The sequence below is a fragment of the Equus asinus genome, chromosome 10, assembly GCF_041296235.1.
Source record: "Equus asinus isolate D_3611 breed Donkey chromosome 10, EquAss-T2T_v2, whole genome shotgun sequence".
Lineage (NCBI taxonomy): Eukaryota > Metazoa > Chordata > Mammalia > Perissodactyla > Equidae > Equus > Equus asinus.
The window spans coordinates 12882252-12895196 of record NC_091799.1 but is presented as its reverse complement, the minus strand read 5'-3'; the positions used below and the strand labels follow the sequence as shown (position 1 = coordinate 12895196).

General features: G+C 62.7%; 1 protein-coding gene across 5 annotated transcripts in view; it reads right to left on the bottom strand.

Annotated features, from left to right (window-relative positions):
• The window catches only part of BRD3 (bromodomain containing 3), a 39484-nt gene extending 29967 nt beyond the window's left edge, over positions 1 to 9517 (bottom strand). For 2 of the 5 annotated variants that reach the window (XR_006533030.2, XM_044778439.2), the window contains exon 1: positions 9334 to 9517. The gene's annotated coding sequence lies outside the window, so the exon portion shown is untranslated. Of the gene's footprint in view, positions 1 to 1974; positions 2462 to 3686; positions 3743 to 7160; positions 7197 to 9333 lie in introns of those variants that run through there. The other 3 variants (XM_070518420.1, XM_070518421.1, XM_070518419.1) reach the window with 3 other exon arrangements.
• Positions 9518 to 12945: the final 3428 nt, after the last annotated feature.

Genomic DNA, 12945 nt, shown 5'->3' with positions numbered 1-12945 from the left:
GCGGCGCCGGCCCCATTTCATGGGCCAGCAATTGGGAGGGGGGGGTGAGGCTGGCGGGCGGCACCTGGACTCCAGCACCGGTGCCCTGAGCCAGTTTGCAAGAAACGCTTGCTGGAAAGGGAACTGGGGGGCGCTCACTTCAATACTACTTGATGAGCTTTTGGACTCGATGTTAATACTGTGGGGGGACAGTGGGATTGCAGTTACAACTTTTTAAAAACCCTTATCTTTTAGAGAAAGGCACTGAAAGTCTTACGCGTGAACTACATCTGGCATTTGCTTCACAGCGATGGGGGAGGGGGTTGAAAGTGGACAGGGGTCTGGAGGAGCCAGGACCAGGAGCACTCAGGGCTGAAGCCGAGCACCCTGAGGGCTACCTACTAGCCCCCGACCTGTCTGCATTGGGAAGCTTCTATGCCACCAAAAGGAAGAGGGCAACGCCCCCTTTTCCTCCGGTGCTCAGGACCCTGCATCCCCCACCCCCACAGCAGCTGTGAGAGCTGGGGGACAGGACCTTGCTCCATCCCCCTCGCCTGGCAGGGAAGAGGACCCCCATGGTGGGGGGTTGGGGGGTTCATCTGCAATAACCCAGGACTGGGTGGGGAAGTACAGGTACCAGAGAGGCCCCAGCACCTTGAGACGAGGCACAAGATACATAAACTCTATTAGCTGGAAAGCCTGCCCCTCACCTGCACCTGCCTGGGTCTCGTCTTCTGGAGTGAACACACCGGGGCAAATGTGCAGCTCGAACTGCAGGGCATCAGAGCCTGCAGGCGCACCTAACCGGCCGGGCTGGGAAGCAGTCTTCAGAGCACGGCCTGAGGTCTGTAAGGACAGGTGACGCAGGAGCCACCCCACAGGAAAGGAGCCTGCCGAACCTGCTCCCAAGCCGTCAGCACCCGGTGCCCACCACGCGCCCGCTGGCAGCCGCTTCACTCCAGAAGGCTGTTTACTGCACAGACGACACTTCCCTTGTGTGGTGGCCCTCAGGTCACAGCGCCACTGGCACTCCTGCCTCATGGCGGCCCTGCAGGGAAATGGTGCTCCCTCTGAGGACGGCTGGGAAGCCTGCACCAAGCGCCCACTCAGGCTGCACACAGCAGGGCAAAGACGGAGCCTGGTCTCCCAGCGGGGGAAACTGAGGCTCCAAGACCCTCCACCACTTCCTGGGGGCTGCCAGCCCGCTGGGACAGGGAGGCAGCACATGCACAGCTGGGTGAAAGTCAGACACAACCTGCCCTCGACATGAGAGGATCCTGAAACTGCGCGGAACGGAAACTCAGACAAACCACAAAAGCCCTCGACACCGGGCGAAAGCCCAGACATCTGGGGTTCTGGCAGGATCCTGAGGAAAGACACAGGCGGCCAGCAGGGAGGGCAGGGGACACTGACCGGCCACCCTACCCTCCAGGGGCACACCCACTCCACTCCGCGAGGGGCTCTGTGCTGGACTTTGAGGGACAGGAGAGGCCAGCCTGCCAGGAGGGCCGCGAGCACACCTAGCCCGGTTCCCACACGCCAATTGACAGAGGAGGGGGCTCGAGGCTCCCCAGCTCGGGGGGGGGGGGGGCGCACTGTGGTCATCTCTCCTGCTGCTTCCCCCGGTCCCTGGGCGCAGCCTCCAAGACGGGCCTCCTTCCTCTGTGGGGAACTGGAATCCTGCAGAAAACACAGAAATCCAGCCCCCTGCAGGTCACTCAGCCCAGAGGGACACGGGGAGAAGACGCCCTGGTCCAGGGCTACTCAGGGTCCCTGGACAATCGGGGAGGGAGTGGGGACCTCCGCCCAGCCACCACTATGGAAAAACACCCAGAAAATTCAGCAGTAGCCACACTGGCCTTCCCACCATGGTGCTGAGCCACAGGTAGGCCCACGGGCTGGCAGATCAGGGCCTCCCGGGCAGCTGGGACCAGAGAGGTGGGGGGATGTGGGCCTCCAGGCGCGGGATGGAGGGGCAGATGGATGCTCACTCACCAGCGCACAGCACAGGGCCTCCAGTCACGGGGGAGGACCAGGTTGGAAGGCGGGGAGAGGCCTGGCGCCCCACTCAGGTCGACCGTCCACGCCAGCAACGAGAATGGCCTTCAAACATCAGCCTCCTGAGCAGGTGGGGGTAGGCTTGCTCTCCACTCCCCGAGAGGGTCTCCATGCCCCTGGGGGCCCCGCTGCGACACTCCAGTCCCACCTCCTGTGGCCGGTCCTGGCACAGCACTGGCAGCAGTCACATGAGCTCCATTCTCCAAGGGGGGAGGGAGGCTCAGAGGTGAAGGGGCACAAGGTCACCCGGCCAGAAAGAGGCAGGGCCAGGCCTTGAACAAGGCCGTCCACCCCCAGCAAAGGCTCCCCACCCCTGCCTCTCGGAACCCCCACCACAGCCCGCAGAGATGGGGGCTGACCCGCAGCAAGGGGCCGGGCCGCCCTCCAGGGCCATCTCACAGGGGCCACTCTAGCTCCTCTCCCCGGGTGGCCAGGCCAGCCTCTGCGGCATACACACTGACCAGCGGCCACCCCAGGGCTGGCCCTCCCAGAAACCAGATCCGTGAGGGCAGGGCCAGCTTCAGTGACAGATGGAGCCAACTGCCTCCTGTCGTGGGGCCAGGGGAAGGGGCCCCGGGGCAGACCTGCAAGGGGCCCTAGGGATGGGCGGAGGGGCGGGGGGGCCCACCACCCACTGGGACCTGCTGGCTGCCGCCTCCCTCTCACCAAGCATACTCTGAGCCCATGCACACCCTGTCCGGGGAGGGAGCAGTGCCACTAGTGCTGCCACCCGAGGGGCCTCTGCCTGGAGCACCGCAGCCCTGAGCTTGCCTTGGGTCTGGATCCCACCCGTGCTCCCATAGCAGGGGCCCGACCACAGCAGCCCAGCCCCATCAAACATGCGGGGCACTCCCCCAGGGCTGTCCTAAGGCACCGGGCGGGCCTGCAGGTGGACCCGCAGCTGCGGTCCCCTTCCTGACACTCACGTCTTCTCGGCTTTGCCCCCATGCACCCTGGGGACCCAAGCACCTAACGCTCCCCACGCTTTCTCAATCCAGTTTGTCCTCACATCTTGTTCCTAGCCCCCCTCGGGGAAGCGGCCTCTGAAGGTCCCCCTTCCTGCTGGAACGTTAGCCTCGACACGGACCCCAACACACCGTCTATGGTGGGCGCCTCTGGCCCTGCTGAGTAGGGCTCATGCTCCCCCGGGAGGTGGGGGGGGCCGGGCCAGCCGCACTCCTCACCTCTACGAGGCTCTGTCCCCACGCCTTTTGACCTACCCCCAAGAAAACCAACATAAAGAGCACAGACTCTACACTGGCAGTGTCTCTCAGGAATAAAGCCCCAAGAGGCTTTGGGGAGACAAGCTCCACACACACACTTTCAGAAATGCTGAGTTCTGGCCCAGATACCTGGGAGGCCAGGACGTGGGGTCATTCTTCTGGGGAGCCCCAGCGATCCCCACATACAAGTAGCAGGGCAGCCCCCCCAGGTCAGGCCACCCCCTGCACTGAATGACCCTTCCACAGAGCTGGGAGGAGCAAGAGACCTACAGCTCAAAGGGGAATGAGTTCAGGGGACACGGTAAGTGAGAAGAGTGGTGTGACCAGTGTGATACTTCGTCCTAGAAAGGCAAGGGGAGGACCGTCCTCTCCGGGTCAGTGGGTCCTGCAGAGGACGCTGGAGGTCAGGTGGTCACGCACACTTACGGGGGTGGTCCTGTGAGCAGCAAGGCTCCGCGTGCCTGTGGCTCCACCAACTCCGCAGTTTCTAGAACAAAGTCGGGGTGGAGTCGACCTGGGGCCGGGTGCTGCCCACAGGCGCTGCTCTGCTACAGCGTAGGAAGTGAGACGGGAGCGCTCCTGGGCCTCTCTCCTCTGAGCCGCCCGAGGAGAACCAAACCAACGTCTTTACCGTGCGCCACTTTACACACCACCGCCACCCGGGGCCGCGCTCCACAGACACACAAACAGGAGTCTGGGCGGTCACTGCTGCCCACGACAGTGCCCGGAACCCACTCGTCACCCCCCCCCCCCCCCGCCAAGGCCTCGTCCTTGCTCTCCAAACTGGTCCCCTCAGGATCGCATGGCTGGGGGTGGGGGGGTGAGGCACCTCCTGAGCACCCGGCCACCCCTCGTCGTAGCATCTGCCCACCATCCACCCGCTCAGCAGTGGGGTCCAGATGCACCCAGGCCCAGCCCTTGTCCCATTGTTGCTTGTCTGAACAGAACATCCTCCCGTTTATGGCCCGACGCAGGTGCATCAGCAACCAAGCCAGAGATAAACACTGAGTCACTGTATTCCAAACCTGGCTGTCCCCACAGGTCTCTCCTCCTGCCGGGTCTCATCCTCAGACCCCCAGCAGTGGCCTTCAGGAGGCCTCCTACCCTATCGTCCCACTTCACAGGGAAAACGAGGCCAAGAGAGCAGAGGCCCACGGCTGCGAGGCCCGGAGCTGAGATGTAGGAGCCCAGGGCCACAGCCCCATCCCAATGGTGAAGGGCAGCTGGCCTTGCCCACTCCTCACTCCAGCTGCCTCTCAAGATCAACAGCATGACGGGTACCATGGGGCGCAAGCCCAGAGCAAGACCCAGGAGGGTCCAGCCCGCGGTAACCAGGGTCTGTGTTAGGCTCTGTTGCCCACCCCCAACCCCATGTGTGTGCACACATGCTCCCAGGGGCCCACAGCTTTCCAGAGCAGTAGGTGAACATCCTCTCCGGCCCTGGGGAAGGCTGTCCGGGGCCTGGAAGCCCTGGACAGGGACCGGCAATGGCTCCGAGCACAGGGAGTGCAGCCAGGTGGCCCTGCCCTGCTGCCCACCACTGAGGTTAGCCTCCCCCCGGGTGGGAGGGACTGTGTGCACCCACAGGCTCCCAGAGGTTGGGCACCCATCTTACCGTTTCTGGGAATACCAACCACCAGTAGGGGGATGTCACTATGGCCCAAGCACTTCCTGCAAGCTCGACTCGACATCGCCCCTTCTGGCCCTCTGACCAGCCTGCAGGGGGACTTCTGTCATCCCAGGAGACAGTCACTCAGCCATCTGTGTCTCCCCACCCCACCGCCACAAACGGCCACAGCCCAGAGGCAGCTAGGACAACAGAGCACAGAGAGGGTGTGTGCTTTATCTGTCAGTCCACAGCCAGCAGGGCCGGAGCTCTTCACGCCCCACCCCTGGCACTGGGCTGGCACCACGAGCACCATCGATGTTCTCAGGGCTCCGTCTGATGGTGCGAGAAACAGCAGTCAGCTGGGGAGCACCCCATCCTGTAGACCATACTGCCCCTTCTCTCCGTTTGCACCCACATGCCCCCCACCCCACCCCGTGACACTGTCATGCCAGCGCTGGAACGCCACGTTCCACAGGGAGGGTCTCCCCAAGTCCTCCTCCTTCTGGTACCGCGTGACCAAGGTCCAGCTGCTCAGTATGTGACTGCGCTCTGTGTGGCACGCGCTCACGCAGCGGGCAGTCGTGACCCAGACATCATCACCTGAGGGCCAGGCGCTGCGTCAGCCCTCACGGGAGGTGCAGACACTCCTGCCCCCAAGTCCGAGGCTTGTCCGAGGGACAGCAGACCTCAGCAGGGACGCTCGAGCCCCAGCTCCTCGTGACATTTAGGACCTGTGATGGGCGCCCCACTCCAGCCCCACTGGCACCCTCCTGAACACGCTCCTCAGCTGGAAATGCTGTCACACCAGCTACCAAGCCCAAGTTCCAGCCACACACAGAAAACAGACTTGGAGACACCCCAAATGTCTCTGTGCTCCAGTGTGACACTTTCCAAGGAGCAGGAAAAGTACTTTCCCAAACACCCCATTAACTTCTGACAAACTTTCCAGGACTTCAGGGACCCATGGCAAGGAGGAGGGTCTTCCTTGCCAACGCGTCTCTCGGCTGGCTCTAACTCGAGACCATAAAGGCCTGAAAGAGAGGGTAACTGAGAAAGGATTCTCTTATAGACACTTAAAAGCTGGCGAAGGAAATAAACTCTCACCCACAACCCTGACACAGCACAGCTGGGGACCCTGGTCGCACACACGCCGGTGCCTGTTATTTCTACTTTGGACGCGCGTTGAGAGGAGCCAGGCTTCAGCCAGACACGTACTCGTGAATGATCCCAAAATGTGATGCTTTGCCTTTAAGAGCCCCCAAGCTGCTCAGATGACAGGAGACACAGGTACCCAGGGCCAGGGGGTGGGCACTGAAGGGTTTCACGGGCACGCAGATGTTGAGAAGGCTCGACACGCCAGGCACCACCTGGGCAGTGACCAGTAGCCCTAACCAAACACACCAGGCAGCCCAGCGCTGCTGACACCTGTTGATCTCCTTTGCTGAAACAAGTGGGTAGAGCCTAGGGTGGGTGGGAGGGCGGGCTCCCAAGCAGACCTGAGTCACCGGGGGCCCCCAAGTTCGCAGAAGGCAACAGAAGGCAAGTATGCAGTAAGCAGAGCACTGCTCTCTGCCATAAATCACTACAGTCTCTCTTTTGTCTTTTGGTAAGGAAGGTTGGCTTTGAGCTAACATCTGTGCCAATCCTTTTCTATTTTGTACGTGGGACGTTGCCACAGCGTGGCTCGATGAGTCCACACCCAGGATCCAAACCTGTGAATCCCAGGCTGCCGAAACGGAGCACACAAACCTAACACTACACCACTGGGCTGACCCCTGCAGTCTCTTCTTAAAGCAAGGAACACTTCAACTAGATACCAGCCTGCAGATGCCAGGTATGAGGGTTTGCCTGCAGGGTCTCATCGGTTACAGCCCAACGATCAGTGGGGGAGACAAAAGGGGAAGACCAGGCTATTTGCTGATCCATACTGACCCAGCCGCTTCAACTGCCCCGAAAATCAAGTGACCTGCAGAGCAGCTTCAGGCAGGTCCCCAGCAGCAGCCGTTGGGGACAGTGGGCTGTGGCTCTGCACAGGCCCCCACCCCTGACCCAACCCCAGCTCCCCATGGACCAACAGACAACAGGGTCGAGCAGTGGTGGACAGAAAGCCAGACAGGCACCACGCCTAGGCACTGAGGCGGCGTCCTTTAGTTTGTACCAACTGCTCCACTCTGGGGGCCGCCAGCCAGCGGGCCAGCGTTCCCGAGGGAAAGCTCTGCCACCGAGAACCAGGAAGTAGCTGTGCACCTCAGCACTTGCCGGGCACAGGGCTCCGGCAGCTGGCAACTCACCAAGCTGGAGGAAGAGGGCACAGGAAGAAGCCTCCGGCCGCGGCAGCAAACTGGGCGGTTCACTGTTTTATGTGTTCCCCCCCCCCCCCCACACACACACTTTCACTTTCTGCCCGTGACTGCTCCTGAGTCAAAGGCGGGAGCAGAGTGTTTACAAATCCCGTCCTTTATCCAAAGCTCACTTCCGAAGCATGTGTGAGCTGTTGTCGAAGGAAAGCAATTACTCTACTCTCTAAAAACAAAACAAAAATCAGAGCGGTCCCGACTGTGCGCCTGCCCGGGAAAGCGTTTTCAATCCCTCCACCCTGGACGCCCCGTGGCAGGGCTGGGGCTGGATCTGAGCCTCTGAGGAGCTGCTCCGCTCCGGGGCGGGTCTCCAGACATCGGCCGAGGCACCGGACCCCCCGAGGTTACTAGAAAGGTCAGAGAGAATGCCCCAACGTGGAGGCCGCCCGTCCAGGAACGCTGCGTGCCCTATCCTTCCTGATCTGTAACCACCAGCACACATCAAGGCCTCAAGACAGAAAAGGGCAAACACAGAGCTTTATTTGCAAGTGAGAGGCTGCATTCAGGGCTGCCAAGGAAGGGCCAGGAGGGAGGGCCGGGGAAGGAGGTCCCTAACCCGAGGACTGACCCTTGCAGGGGTTCAGACCTTTACTTGACCCCCTTGAAAGCCACAAATACTCCCCGGGGAAAATGCCACAACCACAACTTTGCGTGGATTTCAGCGTCTCCCCAGGGCTACTCCATGAACCAAGGAAAACAACCCCCATTTTACAGGAAAAAGTAAGAGAGAAAGCCTGCAAAACAGCAGAGTAAAAAGAAACTTTCCTCTCCGTCCTCACTAGGGGGGCGGGGGTGCATGAAGAGGAGGGGCCAGAGCGATTCCTTCGCTGGCCTTCCTCCCGCCCCTCCAGCCCTGGTTAGCCCACTGATGCAAATACCCCCCCTTACCTCTGCAGTCAGGAACCCAGCTAACGAGGGGGAGGGACAGCAGTTACGCACTTATAGGGAGAAAGCTTTCAACTAAAACGAGGTGTCGCAGGACATTCAGGGACTCGGCCCAACGTAGGGAACGCACAACAAGGACAGGGGACCCGAGCGAGGTGGGTCTTCTAGCAGACCCCGTTCTGTGCGTCCACTTTCATCTTTCCAAAACTGCCCCCGGGCCCCGAGGGAAAGGACGCCTCGCAAGGCCTCCAGCCCGGCCCTGACCCCGTAGGAGCAACCAGTGGAGAGAGACAGGCGACGTCCCTCGAGTCCCCAGTACAGTACAGTAGGGCCATGAGGACGTGCGAGTTTGTGGTGAGCATTTCTCCCCGGGTGGGCTTGTGCCATGCTGTCACGCCAGTGCCCACCCGAGAGGGAAAGAGGTGAAGCACCCCCGCTCCGCCAGCTCCAACTCGACCTCGCCCGGATTAAGCGCTTTTCAGGCTGATTTCAAAACGGGAACTGGGTCTCCTCCTGGCCTGGCTGCAACGACCCAACAACTCAAAGGGGCTCAAAGTCAGCTCCGGGCCCCGAACTCTGGGAGGAAGCGGCCCCCACGCCACGCCGCCGGCTCCTGGGGCGGCCGCGCAGGGCCGGGGCCCGGGCCCGGCCTCGCCCCCCGCCCCGGCCGCGGCGATGGCCCCAGCGCGAGCCCCCGCGGCGGCCAGGAGCCAGGACGGGCGGGGGCGCGCGGGGAAAGTGGCGCCGGAGCGCACGGCGCGGCCCGGGACGCCGCCGCGCACCTTCCCCTCCGCGTCCTCCTCGATTTTCCCCCTTCGAAAGATGGCGGGCAGAGGAAAGGGGGAAAAAAATCCCTTCCGTGAGGGAGGGCGCGAGGGAGGCCGGCTGGCGCGGGGCGCGCGGGCCGTGCCAACTCCGGGCTGCGCGCCCCGGCCGCGGCGACGCCCCCGAGCCCGGGACGCGGGCGGCCGAGAGAGAGCGCGGGCAGAGGGCGGAGGGGAGGGAGCCCGCCCAGCCGCGGCGACCCCGGGCGGCCCCCGCGCTTTGTTGCATCGTGGCCGCGCACAAAGGCGGCGGCGGCGGCAGCCCGGGCGCCCGGCTCCCCGGACGCGGCGGCGGCCTGCGCGGGGCGCACGGGGCCGCGCTCCCCGGCCCGCCAGGCCCGCCGCCGCCCGCGCCGCCCGCCGCCCCGCGCGCGCAAGGAAGCAAAAGAAAGGCGTACTTGGCCTCGGCGGCTCCGGCGGCCGTCCCCTCCCGGCCCGCGCGGCCGGCTCCTCTTTGGCTCGCCGGCCCCGGCAGCATAATAGACGCGCCGGAGCCGAGCAGGGCTCATGCGCTGCGCCGCGGCGCCTGGCGGGAGTCGTAGTCCGCGGCCGGGCCCGCGCAGGGGCCGCCCAGGGGAGGCCGCGGCGCGCGGACTACAAGTCCCGGCCCCGCCGGCGCCGCGCCCCGCCCCGCGCGCCCTCGCCCGCCGCCCGCCCCGCCGACCCGGCCGCGAGCGGGCCCGGCCCGGGGGGCGCGCGGGGGCGGGGCGCGGCGCCCGGCGGCGACGCGGGGACCCCGAGGGGCCGCCCCCAGCCCGGGCCCGCGCGGCCCTCCCTCCCTCCCGCGCAGGGGACGTGCGCCTCTGGGCGAATTTCCTGGTGGCCCTGGGAGGCGTGGAAAAGGCGGGAGCGCGGCCAGCGCCCGCCCGCCCGGAGACCCCGGAGCCCGAGGAGGCCGCCCTCGAACCCCGGCCGCGCTCCGTCGGGGCGGCGCGCACCTGCCCGGCGCCTGTGTTTGTAAACAAACCGCGCGCCTAATTAGCGTGGCGGGGGCGCGCGCGGGAGGCGGGGGCGGGGCGTCGGCGCGCGCGCTGGGGTGGCCCCGCCCGGGGAGGAGCCGCGCTCGGCCTCGCCCCCGTCTACCCACCACCTCTGGCCCTCCGCCTCCCTCCCGCCCCACCGCGCGCGGAGGCCCGGGCGTCCAAGTTTGCTGTTGTGGGAGAGGGCTCCAAGTTACCAGAGCTGGCGAGGAGCAGGGGATGTTCCCGGCTCTGCCTGGAGACCTCGCCCCAGCCTCAGTTTCCCCATCTGCCCAGTGAGGGGCAGGAATGAGATCAACGGTCCCTAGCCTGAGGTTCCAGGAGTGTGCCACAAAGGTAAAAACAAGGCTTCCTGGCCCTTTTCCTGTATTTTGAAGGCCCAGCTCGTGGACACGTTTCGGGTCTTTGTTTTGGTGGCAAATCCTCGGGTGTACACATAAGTACATTTTTATCCGGCTGTAACTTGGAGGTGGGCCCACGTTGTGTATGTTAGACTCCCATAAAAACGTCAAAAACAAAACAAACAAGTTTTCCTCGGTGCTCGCTGAACCTGCCAATGCAAGGTCGAGTTTCCTTGTGTGGGCTGGACCCACCTCAAGCCCCTGGGGTCATTGGGTTTATTACAGTTCAAGCAGGAGCTCTACTGCTGGAAATGCACACGTCTCTAGAATAGTCAAGTGAGGGCCGGCTCCACCGAGCCCATTCGGCTGCACATGCAGTGGGGACGGGCGTTCTGTCTAAGGCTTTCAAGTGACTGAGTCTCTGGGTGGTGGAGTGACTTGCCCTGGGTCACAGAGCCGATATGTCAGAGAGCTCAGATGCCAAAGCCCTGGGTTCAGGGAAGGACAGTTCAGAGGAGAGGCCAAACCCTTCCCCACCCTCGCCACCATCCCTTTGCTGGGAGCCCAGGACGCTGTTACATCCCGGGGCCAGGCTCTGGCTGGGGAAGACCTTTGCCTTTTTGGCTGACCAAGTGGGAGAAAGTCGGGGAAGGCGAGTGTGGAACATGAGGATCTGCAGACTGATTCCTCAGAAACGTGGTGCTGGATGCCGCCACCCCAGAGCCCAGGTTTGCTACCCGGTTTACAGACTTCTATTTCAGTCACCTCCCAGGCTACCTCCCCTTCCTGCCATCTGGGTCTCCTCCCCTTGGACATCCTAGGCACTCTGGCCACCAGGATGGGCCACCTCACTATTAAAAAGACCCTGCCTCACTCCCGCTGAGCTCAAAACAAAGAGCCGCTCCGCCTGCTGTCCACTTTGCAGGGCTCAGAGGGAGCACACCCCAAGGCCGCCCCTGACCCGCCAGGCTGTCCACGGCTGCTGACCAAATGCCCAGGACCCTGATGACCCTCCTTGGGCCTCCCACCGACCCAAGGAGTCCCTGCAGTATGGCAGGACCTTGGGCCCTCCTTGGGGCCCTGGCTCTGATGGGAAGACCCAGTCCCACCCCCACTTCCACAGGCCCAGGGGTCCTGCTTGCCCACTCACACGTGGCCCACGCAGCTCAGCGAACTGACCTTCCCCATGGCTGGGGAAGTCGGGGAACCAGAACCTGTAAAAGGAATGTGACAGAAACTCCCCTTGGTGCCTCGCAGCCCCTGGGCTAACTCCTCCTCAGGCCTAGTGCAGGAGCCACTCCCTGGGGCCTCTTGGGAAGCAGGGCTGCCTTGTGAAGAGACTTGGGGTGGCCCTGACTGTGCCTGCTGCCAGCAGCCACCGTCCTGTCCCTTCCCAGGCTCCGGTTCCTGGAGTTTCAACACCACTGAGGTCGGGCCTCCAGGGCCTGCTGAGTGCCCGGAGTGGAGCCTCTTAATCTCCCCAGCCCAGGTTTCCTCATCTGTCAAAGGGGGACAAAAATAGGACCTGATCCTCCGGCTGTGGGAGGGGAAGGGGGCTTGTGCAAAAGGCCAGGCATGTGGCCGCACTGTGGTCATGGCTCACCTCGCTGCCCTGATCTCTAACTTACTGGGCCTGTTTAGTGGCTGTCTTCCCTCCAGCTCCATGAGAACAGGGCTCTATATCCCCAGGGCCTACAGCAGGTCTAGCACCTTGTGAGTGCTCAATAAATATTTGCTGAATGAATAAATATTCTCTCCTGTCACCTGTCCTGCCCTCCAGCCTGCATCTGTAAACCTCAGTGCAGCCGGGTCTCCGCCAGCAAAGGCAGCTGCTCTGCTCACCCCCCAAGCGAGCGCCACCAAGGGGGCCTTAGAGCCAGGGCATTAAAGCTTGCACGGAGCCTTGACGCCATTCTCAGGCCAGGACGGGGCCCAGGGCCTCAGCTGCCTCCTCCTCCCTCGTGCAGTCTTCTCCCGCCATGCCCTTGGGGCACGGAGCGGTTATGTTATCGCATTATAGTTTATGCATGAGTCTCTTAAAGTTTAGCTATGGAGAGTCTTCAGTCCTTCCCCAGGAGACCGATCAGCTTTCAGAACCAAAAAATAAAAGGAGTTCTGTCCCCGCCAAGCAAAGGGTGGGCTACAGAGAGCCCTGGAGGGTGGGAGCGGAGGTTTCTAGTTATCCAAGCAGTGACTGACCACTTACTAAGTGGCCAGGCACCGTGCCAAGAGCGTCACACAATGTCACTGCCTCCCCGAACGGTTCTATGAGGTAGGGGTCATCATGCCCACGTTACAGATGGCAAGGGAGGCACAGGGAGGTTAAATTACTAGCCTGGACGGTGGTTTGAACCCAAGTGTGGGTTCCCATTTCCCCTGCAAGACACCTTCCCGGAGCCCGCATTTTGATCGGGGAGATGAGGTGTGTATATGAGGAAGCAAACGCCGGTCCAGGTTCATTCATTGGTTCTCTTGGAAAGGGGTGGGGACCCCCAGTGACGGGGTGGAACTTGGAGTGGAGGCTTCTTGCTTCCCTGTTTTCTCTACCCACAAAGTAGCAGGTCATTTGCACAAAAGGAATAGGAAAGTCCTTAAAAGCGCAGAGTGGAAAGGTCTTGGGTGTGACCTGGGGGCTCAGGTAAACAGAGAGAGTGGGCTGTGCTGCAGCTGCATAAACGCGGTCACAGAA